This window comes from Camponotus floridanus, unplaced genomic scaffold, assembly GCF_003227725.1.
Source record: "Camponotus floridanus strain SB8 unplaced genomic scaffold, Cflo_v7.5 scaffold16, whole genome shotgun sequence".
NCBI classification, from domain to species: Eukaryota; Metazoa; Arthropoda; class Insecta; order Hymenoptera; family Formicidae; genus Camponotus; species Camponotus floridanus.
In genome coordinates this window covers 1,538,655-1,553,358 of record NW_020229281.1, presented here as the reverse complement: position 1 = coordinate 1,553,358, position 14,704 = coordinate 1,538,655, and the positions used below count along the sequence as shown (strand labels likewise).

Sequence of the window (14,704 nt, the reverse complement as noted above, 5' to 3'; positions counted from 1 at the left end):
ACGACACACGTTATGACGACGGAACAGTCCACGGGAGTAAGGTAGGTAGGTAGAACGATGGAACGTAGGTATAGTGAACAGTGTCGACATAGCGCAAGGGTGAGTCAAAAGGGAGGGACGGCAGAGCTAGAGCGAGGTGTTAGTTTCCTGGTCGGATATTAGCTGTCACGCGGCTCACTGGACAGGACACACCAGACGTATACACAGTGAGGACACGGTGTAAAGGTAGCACCGACGCCCTAAGTACGCCGGACAAGCCCCGGCATTGAAGAGAGAGAGAGAGAGAGCTCTCGCACATTTATGTACAGAAAAATCTGATCGCGAACGTTACGGAGACCGGATTCGGCGTCGGACGCGAAACTCTCAGATACAAACCGAGCCTACATTTGTGCACCGTAGTTCTCCCTTCTCTCATACCGCGGAAAACGTATCTACGAGAGCGTCAGATTGATCGGCCGATGTGAGAAACTTCGTCGAAGGAAACTACGCTGAAAGATATCCGAGATATAAATAATACGTTTCTCGCAAGACTCTTCCCTCGCTGACGAGTCTGTCATCGATTGTCCCACTGGAAATTTCACCGTCACATTACGTTGTACATTTTATATATACGTGCCGATTGGATCGGGTTTGATTCTCTCGAAGCGTAAGAGAAAAAAAAAATGATAAAAATCGAGACATCCTCGTGTTTACGATTTCGCATTTCATACATCTGAACTGAAATCTGATAATTTCATTTCATCGATTTATTCAACACATTGCGCTAAATATTGTCCGTTTATTTTCAACGGAGGGCGCCATTTTTCAAATGTATATAGTCCCAGGTAATAGATTATAATTTAATTATATCAATGAGTTCGTAATTAATATTTGAACGACGATCCATTCCACTGTAATTGGCAATCAGTTTTCCGGAATTAGCGAACGGTCGATATTCGATACAGAGAAAGGTACAAAAGCGCCAGTTTTCTTTACACGTGTAACGCCATAATGAATGGCATTTCCATTCCGAAAGTGGGATGTATCGGGCTTTTATTTCCACGGACTTACACGTCAACGTTTCACACACCTCACGCAAACATATTAATTATTCAAAAAACGTACAACGCGCTGCGAAAGGTAATTTATTCTCGCGTAATTACGATATAATTTAAAATCGGCGATCGAGCGAAGTAATGTAAACTATCGAAAGAGGGGAGAGGAGGGAAGACATCCGAATTACGCTTCAGCCGACTTGCAAAGTAAGCACGAGGAGCAACGTACTCAAAGTGCCTGCCAATTTAACGGTGGCCGAGATTGCTTGATGAGCGCATCTGCGATCCGCCACCGAATATACATCGAATATACATGTGTATACGTGTAAACCTATATATGACCTATATGTCGCAGTCAAGGTGCGGCATACGTGATGCAATGCAGCCCAGATCGTCGGCAGAATACCAAACTACTAACCCCCTCCGTAGCCTTCACCATCCATATCCGACGCACGGAATCGTCGTCTTCCTCCCCCCTCCTCGCTTGCAACCGTGTGACGTCCATGGAACCCTCGCATCATTCTCGTGTGTTGAGACGCGTGCGTCTGTCTATTTGTGTGTACATACGTCGTACACACTTATGTATCGACGAAACTTATTGCCGCGCGAGAGTTTACATCCTGAATTTACAAAATGCAACTTCGATATCAATACGATTCTAAAATCGCGTCACGCTCTTTCTCTCTCTCTCTCTCTCTCTATCTGTCTACGCAATTACGAGAATTTTATATTCTTCGACAAAAGATAAAATGTATGTTGCCAAAAATTGACGTAATCTTTTTATAAAATCGTACACACATTATTATATTTTGTGGATTCGACAGAGGGTACGTACTATGTCCTAAAATGCCCAGATGAGATTTAAAGTCAGATACTTTAATAGATTTACGATGCTAATTTAAGTCTTCACTTTAAATCTTCACTTTATTTCAATCTCGACGTATATAAATAGAATTAGATATATGTCAGATATATGTCTGCATAAATCAGATTAACGTTAACGAAAACAGTTACTTAAGACGAAAAGCGGAATATGCATAAGTGCTTAGAGTACAGTATTATCATAAGATTTTCGCGGATTTGCAAGGAAATCGTGATGAGATCTGATAATACACATTCCTGGTTATCATAAAGTCATGTCTGACATAAAGCACATTTACTTAACCTGTTATTTGTGTCGTGAAAATTCATTATTTTTGAGCTGACAGAATTAAGATGTTGAGGGAATTTCAACTTGAATGTTTCATAATAACATAGAAATCTTTTACAAGATTTTAGAAAGATTAATAATCACTTTGAATATAAGAACTGTATATTTATAGAAGCTCAATTTTTCAAGAAAATTCCTAAACTTAATCTTGATTCTCATATTAATCGGATTTCTGTCTCTAAAGTTATGCAAAAGCGGTTTACGAAACGCCAATAGAAATATTATTTACTGAGATATGATGGCGGCCTGCCAGGTAATCAATGACATTCCAGATAATCAGGAATATATTCGCGAACGTGGGAGATTCAATGGTTTGCCACTGTAATGTCTGCAACGTCGTCGAGGTCATCACTTTAAGTAATTACCGTAAAAATATAATGAATCTTTCAATAAATAGAACATTTAATATTTTAAAAGTTACTTGTCTTTTATACTTTTAATTCCGTCTCTCTTTTTTTACATTTTAAGCACTTAATTTTCAATAATTTTCAAGACGGACACAAAATAAGAATTTTTCAATCAGCTCTCAAAATTCTTCTAAATTATTAGAATTCCTTCAATATAATATATTCTCTATAAAATATTTCGAAATTATTTTGAAATATTTTTTATATTATTTTTATGAGATAATTATTGCATTTATCCTTGATTGACAAATTTTCTATCTATTAAATGTATATATGTATGTATGTGGATTTTCGTCATCAAGCTTTGTTAACTTTTATTTTTATCACGTCTATCGATCTTCACGTCTATCACACGTACAAATAATATCATTTCTCTTTAAAACGATGCAATTTTTGTTTCAGCTTCGCTGCCCTACCGGACTTAAAAGAATTACAGTCTGTCGCGCTTAAAGGAAAGCTGAGTCTGAGAAATCTGTAGGATCGGATATCATCGAGTAAAGTCACGAATGTCCGCGCCGTTCGAATTTTTGAAGGACGGAAAGATGAGATTGCCGACTCAACAAAATCCATGTGTTCCGACGATAATATCGAAATTACCGAATTACTGTCTTCAGATAAAGACCAGTCACAGCACAGGTATCGTAAAAATATCACTCTTTCAATAAATAAAACATTTATTTATTGAAAGATTAAAATTAATATTTCAATACTTACTCGTCTTGTATATTTCTAATTCCATCTCTCTTTTTTTAAACACTTAATTTTTAATTATTTTCAAGACGGACACGAAATAAGAATTTTGCAATCAGCTCTCAAAATTTTTCCAAGTTATTAAAACTCCTTCTATATAATATATCCCTCCTTCTATATATATATTCTTTATAAAATATTTCGAAACTATTCTGAAATATTCTTTATTATCGTATCACACTTAAGCTCGTTGAATCGAATTAAATCTTTGATAACGAAATATTTAGATATACAATAATAATTTTAAATGTAAAAACTACAAAAGCTCTAGTCTCATTTATCTTTGCTACATGTTGCTAATAAAGATAGGATATTTTTCGCGTTTCCACATATATGTCGCGCGCGGATTCATTTCTCATTCACGCACTTTTATTCATTTATTTTTCGTACACGCCATCATGCTGATCGAAAGGAATCAGGATACTAAGATTTTTACACAGATAGAGCTTGGGTTGGAGAATGTGCTGATAGAAGCGTTGCTGCCGTCGCAGGTTAGCGTTAGCGGGGGTGAAACGGGTCTAAAATACACGAGCGTACAAGAGCGTTGCGGATATAAGCAAGCCGTAACGGTTACCAACCCACCCGTTCAGGAGCCACCTATCTATCCTACCTACCGTACTATAGATAGAAGAGAGAAAGAGAAGAAAGAAGGAAAAGTGAAAAAAAGAGAATGAGACAGAGAGCCACGGTCTGGAGTAAGGGATGGTCGGCGGTGAGCTCGAAGGTTGCAGAGATGACTGCGGGGTTGGGGTTGGACGTGATCTTTCATAGCTGCTTGATTGGCCCAGCATGCGAGCAAATGTATTGTCCTGGCCGTGGACGCCGGCGGTTCGTATCGGGATGGCAAAATATTTAAGACCGTGTTAAACTGGCAACAATAAAAGGAGACACGTTGATGAAATCAAGATCGCAGGGAAGTTGTGCGCCAGGCCGACCCTGCACGTTCACGCTTAGCTCGAGAGAAACGCCTCGGAAGAGATCGGGACGAGGAATAAAAATAAAAAAGGAGACATAACCGAGAACAGCCAAGTTAGCCTCCATGTCATTATGTCTAATAACTAATAAGACGTTAATAAGGCTGATAAAACGAAACGAGGCTCTAATGATCGTTTCGAAATTGTTAAATGTATAGATGCATCGGTATATGTTTTGAGCAAACATTTATGCAAAACTGTTCTACAACTGATCCGTCATACGTAGATATAAATTTATATTCTTAACAAAATATAATTATATGTCATAAAAATTTAGAAAGACAATTATCATAACAATTATTAATTATATTCACTAACAAGTAACTATTCTCTTTTTTTGCCATTGATAAATATTTTCATTATATTCGCACAGAAACATATTAAAATATTATATGCAAGTAATAAAAACAAGAACGCCAAATACATGCAAAAATATGTAAACTATATGTAATCAATAAAAATAAAAATAAAAAACAGTTACGTTACTAACAATCTACTATCGATGCTATGCGAATTAACGTTTTTTGAATTTTTTTATGAAACACATTTTATGTGCGATTTAGAAAATCCAAAGAAAATTTCTGAAAAATTTTTCAAATATAATAATGTATTAATTAATACATTTAAGAAGCGCTTTATTTGCATGTTGACAATGCTATCGAGACAAGCACGGGAAACTGAGGGAAACACTTGGTTCCAATATTCTACAAGATTGTCTGTTCGACATAACTCTGCCGGCTTCTGACCTCTCGAAAATTACAAGTAATTACGCTGAAGTTCGGAACGATCGACACGTGAATCGTGCAAATATCATCCGGTATCACGAAATACTTGGTTGCCGCGAATTGCACCGCAGACATTGGGAGCAAAGGAAGGAAAGGAAGAGTGAACGGCAAAGACTTGCCGGGAAGAAACGACTGGAGTCACGACTCCGCTCGTAAATATTAGGCGTCCTATCCCTGATTGGGGTGTGAATCTTCAGCACAACGTAGTATATAGTTGTCTACGGATATATACATGTTCACCGATATAAATGCGTACACACGCGGGCGATATACACGGACAAGGGTGAGGCCAGTAACTTATTTTTACCAGAACTCAAGCGATATATTTTATCATAATGTCGCGTCTTTCTCTTAACTGATTCGAAACCCCAATCTTGTAGCATTAAGTTTTTGAATCCTCGGCGCTTTTTCTTATATTTCTGTACCAATTTCCCTTCCCCCTCTCACGCTACTGATTTCTTTGATACGCTTCGACCTCGCTAAGAGTGCACGAGAGCAGGAACCGTCTTTTTAAGACCGCTTCCTAAACTTTTATTTCTTAGTGGAACCGAAGGAAAGTTGCTGTAAAATCGAAAGGGAAGGAGATGGGTTATGGAATGGCGCGTTACTGAATCTGCGATTCAGTAGCATACCCTAAGGGTTTACATCGCCAATCCGAACAACAGATAAGAGAGACGGCAAGTAAGAACAGAGAGAAAAATTGCGTATTAATTATACCTTTTATATAAAAGTCTTGAATTTTATACGTATAAATATATATACATATATATTGCGATTCTCTCCCTTATTCAATTTTGCGTCACCAAAAGTCACGCGTTACATCTCAATTGTATATTTTATAAAGAGCTTTTAATTTTATATACGATAATTGTGATAGAGAGTGCAACTGTCTGGACGTGAAATAAAGTAATACATTTTTATCGAGTAAGATCTGTCATCCCCCCGGCGACGTGCAACTCGTTATTCCGACACGAATTTAATTCATTTCAATCAGCCAAACTCAACCGCCACCCTTAATGGCGCATCAGCCGGCTCTTGAAAACGGGCAGGACTTCTGAAAAACGCATAGTTATCTTCTCGTTCCCGGTTTTATTTCTCCCCCCCACCCCACCTCCCCTCCCCATTTTATTCCCGTCGATGTCCACATCGTTTACGATACGTGCGCGAGTGTGTATGATGCGAGATCGAGGGGAGGAAGAGGAGGAGGGGGGGAGGGATTTAAGCAGTTTCCCCTCAACGGTGCAAACCTAATGACGTACGTGCTCGTTCGCTTCGACCCTCCCTCCCGCTTACCTCCTCACCCCTTTGCCGTCTGTTATCCCCTGCAACCTCGACCGCTCCTCTTCTCCTTCAACATCCACCCTTTCGTCTCCGCCTTCTCCGAACCCTTCTAAAACCTGCCTGCAACTGCAGAACTTAACGCGCGTACCTAGTTTCGCAAGCGTAACAAGAAGTAACAGCTGCAGCGAGTCCGCGGCAGCCACCGACGATATATCCGACGAGAGATCGAGCAGACGAAAGTAATTATGTGGAATACATCGAACGTAATCTCCGTTCCGGGTGCTCGTGGCCCACGAATGCCGCCCATCCACCAAGATTCTTGCGTATACGAAGGAAGTTTTGATTTATCGCTTCGCTTCACCCCCGCCGCTACACCGCTCGTATTTTTTCTAATACAATAACTGTAATAAAATGAACCAAGCTTACTTTCGAACCATGAATAAGCTTATGCGAGTCTCGAACAATTTATAAAATTACAGTCACTGATGCAATTGAGATAAAATATGTTGAAAATTTAAAAAAAATTATTTAGAAAATAATATATTTTCTATTAATATAATATATATAAACTATATATATATGAAAATCTTTATCTACATGCTTGCTTTCTTCTCTTTTTTCTTTTCGTTATATTGGAAATTTTATTAAATTTTTTCATCGATTTTTCCTTGGAGATTATTGTATTGCAATAATTTTGAATATACAAAATTTTTAATACTTAATATATATATATATATATATATATATATATATATATATATACTTTTAATATATTTGATATTTATATACATATATTCACACACATAAATTATTTAAATGTATAATACTTTAGTAAATTGCTAAATTACTTTATCAACACACACACACACACACACACACACATATATACAGATACAAACACCCACATCATAAGCAAACTCGGCAAGACTAATAGTAGAATGGACGATTTAATTACATCTACGTAAGTCGTATTGGAAAAGAATGGTGATTGATGGTTTGTTATGCTTAATATCATAACTTCTGGTGGTACATTGACTGATTTCAAGATGATGGAAGACTTTCTTGTGTGCGTTTTTTTTTGTTTATTTTCTTCTTATAATATTTTAGCATAGAGAGAAATGTCAAAGACTGCTATATGTGCCACTCTACTAAGAGCGCAATTCTTAGAAAAAATTGCGCATTAAAGTCATTGTAGAAAGCAATTAATGTAAATCATATAATAGCATTTTTATTATATCATATTTCAATAACCAATGAAAAATTGTTTCATTTATTCGTGTAATAGCCAACCGAAAATTTTGAAAATACTGAAAATTGCAATAATTACAAGAATTGCTCTCAACTGGACACACTTGATCTTGTCCACATGTTTTTGATTTTAACTACATGTAATATATATCAATTATAAAAGATATGATATGAAACGTAACAACAGATGGAATGTAAAACACTTCATATTCATGTTATTTCTATCGCTAAATAATTAATATGAATAATTATTGTACACTGCACGCATATGTATATATATTTTTTATATACAATTGTACATATAACGTTATATATAAGGTTCTTATATCACAGACATGTCGCGTTTGTTTTGCAGCGCAATCACAGTAGTTGTAAGCGCACAATAATCCGAATTTCATGCAGCGCCTCTATTATTGCGCCGCGTACCCATGCATTATGGAAAGAGCTAATCTATTCTCGCCTATCCGATCGATATTGCATTCTTTCGCGAGTCTTATCAGAATGTAAATAGCGGCGCTGGAGTGGTACCCGAATCCGAGTTACGGTGGAGAGGCTGATGAAAGCATTGAATGAAACAAGTTTGCTTTTGTCCAACAATTACGCTGAAACAATGAGATAGTCCGCCCTACGGACAAGGGTGGCTACCCTGTTCGGCAGCTGCCACCTCTTATCCTCTCCTCCGTAGCCGCAACGGAACGATCACAACCACGAAGGTGGTGCACCGACGTAGCACCAACACAAATCCCGCCAATCCCAAACTAATATCAAACTCTTCGAAAAGAAAAGGGGGGAGCCGAAGATTCACCTTCCATTCCTACAGTTATATCTGTACATATATAGAGAGAAAAGATTTAGGTATCCCCGAAGTATGTACATATGTTACACACATATGTATATAACTTGTGTACAAATGGATCCGCGTTAATGTATAGGGATACTAAAACCACTGATGGTAATCGTAAATGTGTTGATCGGTAACCTGCACTATCGCAGTATTCACACACGTGGGAGAGGAGCAGATGTGTGCGGTGGTTAAGGATAGAGATCGAGGGAAAAGAGATCGAGAAATAGGTCGGAGCGGGAAACCGCCGGAGTCTGGAAGTGAAGCAGAAGGAGAGGATGTTCCGCGGCAAATAATTGATTGTATTAGGCGAGTTAGTATTCCGCCCGCGGATTGCACGGCCAAAGTCTTGCCGCGCAAAGCTTCCAATGGCCTGTATAACGCTACGTACATATATATGTGGGGTACACGTGTACGTAACACGTATGTATATCGGTGTAAGATATATACGTACACACGTGCATACATATATCCCCGCGATATGACAAATGTTTGTAGAGGTTTATAGGCTTCGCGATCATCCCCCGAACTTTTTTGTTGATCGAACGAATCTGATAGAATAATAAAGGATTTTAATACGAGATTGTGCAAGTGTGCAGTCGGATAAATGATTAAAGGATCAAACTGTACTTTGTAAAATTTACTTTAAATGCGACGATACGTTTAATGAAAAATAAATTTTATAAATTATAGTAATAAATTTTATAAATTATAAATTTTATAAATTATAGTAATAAATTTTATAAATTATATCGATAGTCTAACGATTCGATTCTTTTTCTCTAGCGCCAGACTTTTATATAAATGGTAGGTATTGCAACTACACTTGTTTGACGAATGGATTACATCGATGTAACACGCATCGGCCGAATGCAATTATCAGCTCGTAAGGGAAGTGCATTCGAATGCATTCGAGTATCGTGGTCGCGTAAAATCGGGCCGGCACGTTGACGTTTGAAATATTTAGAGAGCTGTCGATTTTTCGAAGACGCCGTATTTTTCATTGCCTCGGCGCTCGTAATTGAATCGTAACCCAAATCTCGGGATAGACCGACCGCGCTTGTTACAACGCATCGCAACTCGTCGAACGGATGAGAGCACGAGACAGGAATCGGAGAAAATCTTGAGCAGAGATGTAAAAAGAAAGAGAGAGCGAGCGAGACAGTGAGAACATAAGCGAGGGATGCCAAGAGGGAGAGAAGCAATTCGATCGATCAGGTCGCAACTTTCATAGGAACTGGCAGAGGATTTCGAAGACGAGGAGGCAGTCGCGGACGACATGGATGGAGCAAGAAGGAGACAAGAGGGAAGAAGAGAGAGAGAGAGAAAGAAAGAGAGAGAGAGAAAACGAGAGAGAGACAGAGAAGGAAAAGAGGCGGTAGCGAGGAAAAGGAACGTTATAAGAGAGACGGGCGCTGCCTGTCGGTATTCGATGCCTATACACATCCAGCCAGGTGTAGAGAGGCATGAAGCAAGCCGTAAGTAAGCTGTAAGCCGAAGCAGACCGGGGAAGGGGGAGGGTATGAGAGGGGCTGGATGGGCTGGCTCTGACTGGCAGGTTTCTTCATCGGAGAAGCCACCGGAAATGATGCTTCCCTACCCGATACCGGGAATATATTGTCGATGGCCGCGCTAAGAGCCGTATCTACGTTCATGTCAATAAATGCGCCATCGACGAAAATATACTTTAAATATGAAACAGTCAGGCGCAGCAACGTGCCCCCGATCCCCATCGAGATGACTCCCGACAGGAACATGCCTTGCACACGCCTCGATATATACTTTGCTGCCCGACTACCCTCCTTCCTCCTTCGTGTTTCTCTTCCTATGTGTACACGCGTGTTCCTTTTCTTCGGTGAACTTCCGTAAACCTTGTTTCGCGCACGGAAGCACGACGACATTACACATATACAGACATACATGGGATTACTCCGCACTCTCGATGATTTCCTCAAACACATTAGACCCATTGAGTCTATATAGCTAAAGGTCTAGCCTCGTTTTTTGTTTTTTCAGAGATACGAACGACTTACACGAAATTGAGGTTAAATATTTCCGAAAAAATTGCAAGAAATTACGTGGAAATATTTATTCCAGAGAGATATTTATTATATTTATTTATTTCCAAGAATATAAAAGTTGTATAAAAAAATCTCTTTTTATGATTATCATTTCCTTTTTTCCTCTTTCCTTTTCACGATATATTAAAGAATTTTTTTAAATTTTTAAAACATTTATTGAACTTCGTACAAGTAACTGTATATAATAATCTTTGACTAGAAGTTTCTATACAAGTATAAAAACTAGTTGTATAGAGACTCTCTGATAGTATGATATGATTCGTACGACACTGTATCGCAACATTGTGACACAATTTTTTTTTTTAAAACAGCAATACATGACGTATATATTCCGCTCCAATTTCTCTATTGTCTCACTCAAGTTTTATCCAAAATGATCGGCATTCATATCGACATTCACATAAACATTACTACGATAACAAACAAAAACCTTGGTTTTAATAAAACTCATGGTATTTATACATATATAAAATTCTCATATTTTCTATTATAATATTTTCTCATATTTTCTCAAGTTTGCAAATTTGAAGGAAAAAAATTAAAATTATCATAGTGTTAAAAGAAATTTTTTCCTAATATCATTTTGATATTCTTTTTTTAGTAGATTTGGTACATATTCTACAATAATTTTGCAACGTATATATCTGCGACATTTTTAATAATAATTTTTAACAGTCTTTTCTTGATTATATCCTGATTAATACAGCGTAATTCAGCGTAATTATTAACAATGGAAATATTTATCATTTTTTCCCGTTTCTTCTTTATCTCTTTTGATCCTAATCCCAATCATACCTGGCAAGACGAGAGACACGAATGTGAAAATGCACTAAAATTTAAAATCTACCTACATGAATCATAGACATTTGGAAGCGTCGGACGTTCTTCGTTATTCAGAAACGAATGCCAATTATACTTAACCAACTGCGAGTCCAATTTGTGAACCGACTTGTGGAGGGGCCTCAAAGTTCGGACGAAGAGGCCTGCACTCCAAGCGTGCTGTAGTGCTTATGCTTGCCGCGCGCCAGTGAATAACAAGAATGTCTTGCCTACCTCACGAACGTTTCAAGCGATAATGCATGGAAAATGTTGTATACCATTCATTCGTATTATTCCTCGATCAATAGACATACACGCGTAAAATTCCGGACGTTTTATTATAGCTTTTATGAATAAATATTATATTTATTAACAGATAACGAATAAACGCGAATATACTATTTTATTTTACAATAATTTATTTTATTTTGCAATAATTTATAATACGTTGGAAGTTGTACAGATTTATTCATCGCTCATATTTTTAAGCGATAATGTGCATAATTGCTAAATACGTACGTAATTATATGTCTCGCTATGGTGCAGAAGTAAATTCGCATGTTGCGCGAATTGCACGCATATGCGTGATGCAGAGAACGCGCGTGGCCTCTGTACCGCCGTTAGAAAGAGTCCGCGTATGAAGATTGAAAATGGATTTTCGAAACGCAATTTCCCAGCAAGGAAATGAAGCGCATGCACGGCTCGGCGGCCATACGTGTTTGTATTGGACCGTATGCTGAATATTAACAAAAATAATCAAATTCGCCCCTTACAGTCAACTACGATTCAAGCTCTCGACAGTTGGGATGATTTTATGCACACATAAATCGCACATTATTTTGCACAGAGGAGAAAAGGGAGAGGAGAAAAAGAGCGAAAAAACTTGAAATCCTAATTTAGTATTAGAAAATTCCTATCGATGATTTTGGAGGAAGGAAAAAATATTAGAACGCCCAAGCATTATATTAAATATTATCTTGAACGTTATCTCGAATATTATTATTATTATTATTAACTGTTATTACCTCGATCGTTTATTTGAATTTGGAGGAAAAGTTATTATACGTATAAATAATCTAATTATTTCTTCAATGACGGATAGTTGCTTCGAATATCGATGCATATAATAAACAATTAATTAAAGCTTTATTATTCAAATTATAAAAAAAGGGAGAGAAAAAATATTATCTTGAACGTTATCTCGAATATTATTATTATTATTATTAATTGTTACTATCTCGATCGTCTATTTGAATTTGGAGGAAAAGTTATTATACGCATAAATAATCTAATTATTTCGTCAATGACAAATAGTTGCTTCGGATATCGATGCACATGTATAATAAACAATTAATTAAAACTTTATTATTCAAATTATACCTTTGACAATGTCTGTGGAAAATTACCGTAAAATCATTATTACTAAAGTCTCTTCTATTGCTCTGTCATTCACTCTTCAACCATTGTTTGTGACGTATCATAAAGCTGACTGTAAAGCGCATACTTTGCGAACGACATTGTTTTTGACTATTAACGAAACAGACTAAAACACAGCGGCGATGCGAAGCAGCTGCCACAGGCAGACTCATTTCCAATCATTTTCAAACATATTTCATATCCAGGTTCGGAAGTCGATTAAATATCGAGTGGTTCGATTTCATGCCATGATTAATATTGTCCGATAACATACGCGAGGAATGTAACGCTCGTCGAAAACGAGCGAATTACAGGGATAAAATTTGTAGAATGCCATTTTTCTCTGGCTGAACAATTAATTAATAGTACTTCATTTATGTCGGGAATACTGAAATGTAAGCATTATATCGAATATTCCGCCAAATTTATATGTAGAAATTGTATCGATATGTTTTATATTCGCCTCTGTTGCTAAATAGTGTGTTCTATATCTCTATGTGTATTTTAAGTAAAAGCAAATCTCGTTGCTAAATTTGAACTGCTATATGTACTATTGTATTGCTGTATATGTACATATTGAATGCACACGATTGGCGATCCGCATATAATATTCTCTTTAATAAGATCAAACTACTAATATCAATGTTAAATATGTACCCGATATTATTATAGCTATAATTATATTATTATTATATTTAATCAACACAATTATTACGAAGATTATTAAGAATTATTAAGAAGAATATAAATCAACGCAGAGAACATTATATTAAAATTTACCTAAAAACTTTTCAAAAGGCTCCTAATAAGTCTCTTTGCATCTTTTAATCATCCGACTGAAATTATGCATATATCAAAAATGAAAAAAAAAAAAAGAAATGGAATTTACCTGAAAAGAAAGAGTGTAATATAAAATAGTTAAAGCAATAAAACGAATTCGGAATAGAAACTGATCTGCAGAGCACATTGCTGATCTGCAGTGCGTAAAACTTGATATATGCACGCATCGTGTGCGTCATATATTTATTATTATAGACTGTTTATACGCGGTACACCCGATGTTTTCCATAACGGAATCGAAAATAGATTGATTTGCGTTTTGTCAGACGCGCGAAATTTATCGGCAGATTAACAATAATTATTCTACGAGATCCATCAATAGATACGATTAAATGAGTATCGAATCGTTCGGAGTCGCGGACGCGATAAGCCGTTAATGGAATGCTGCGGCGGAAAAAAAAAGAAGAGACGGAAAGAGACGAGGCCGATAGGATTGCTTTTAAATTCGGTTATCTAGCGGCGCGCTATATTCACTGTATTGGCAATAACTTAGTTGTCTAATACTTCACAGATCGCGGCGATTCTACGGTGTACGCGATGCGCGACCGATGGAAAAGTCGGAACTCCATACGAAGTTCCCATAGAATTTACGAAAAATATATAAAGTGCACACCGATAGAAAAAGACAGTAAATGAAGGGGACGGAAGAGAGGATGAGAGAGCGAGCGCGACCTATGGCAGAGGGGTTGTGAAGCAGATTTCATCCCCCCTGGGGGCACCGTGGGCTGGCAGCCTCCACTAGAGCCGATTAACGGGGTAATTTATCAAAAAATAAACGCATGCTTTTAAGCTGATATTTTGCGACATGTGGTGCAAGCTTGCACAAAATATCCCAGGTACAATTCACCTTCGCTACCTCGGTCCTGGGATAATTATCGGACATTCCGTAAATCGTTAACTCTTTTCCATTTTGCCTAAAGCCGTCAGATAGTACTTTTTTTTCTCGCTTTTTTTTTCGACTTGCGCGATTACTCCGCGATTATATTACTGGCAAAGCAATAGTCCATTTTGAAAAAAA

The 14,704-nt window shown here is 37.3% G+C and overlaps 1 protein-coding gene across 1 annotated transcript in view; it reads right to left on the bottom strand.

Annotated features, from left to right (window-relative positions):
* LOC105248352 (lachesin) overlaps positions 1-14,704 on the bottom strand; it is a 213,575-nt gene that overhangs the window by 185,898 nt on the left and 12,973 nt on the right. The gene's annotated exons all lie outside the window — the stretch shown is intronic.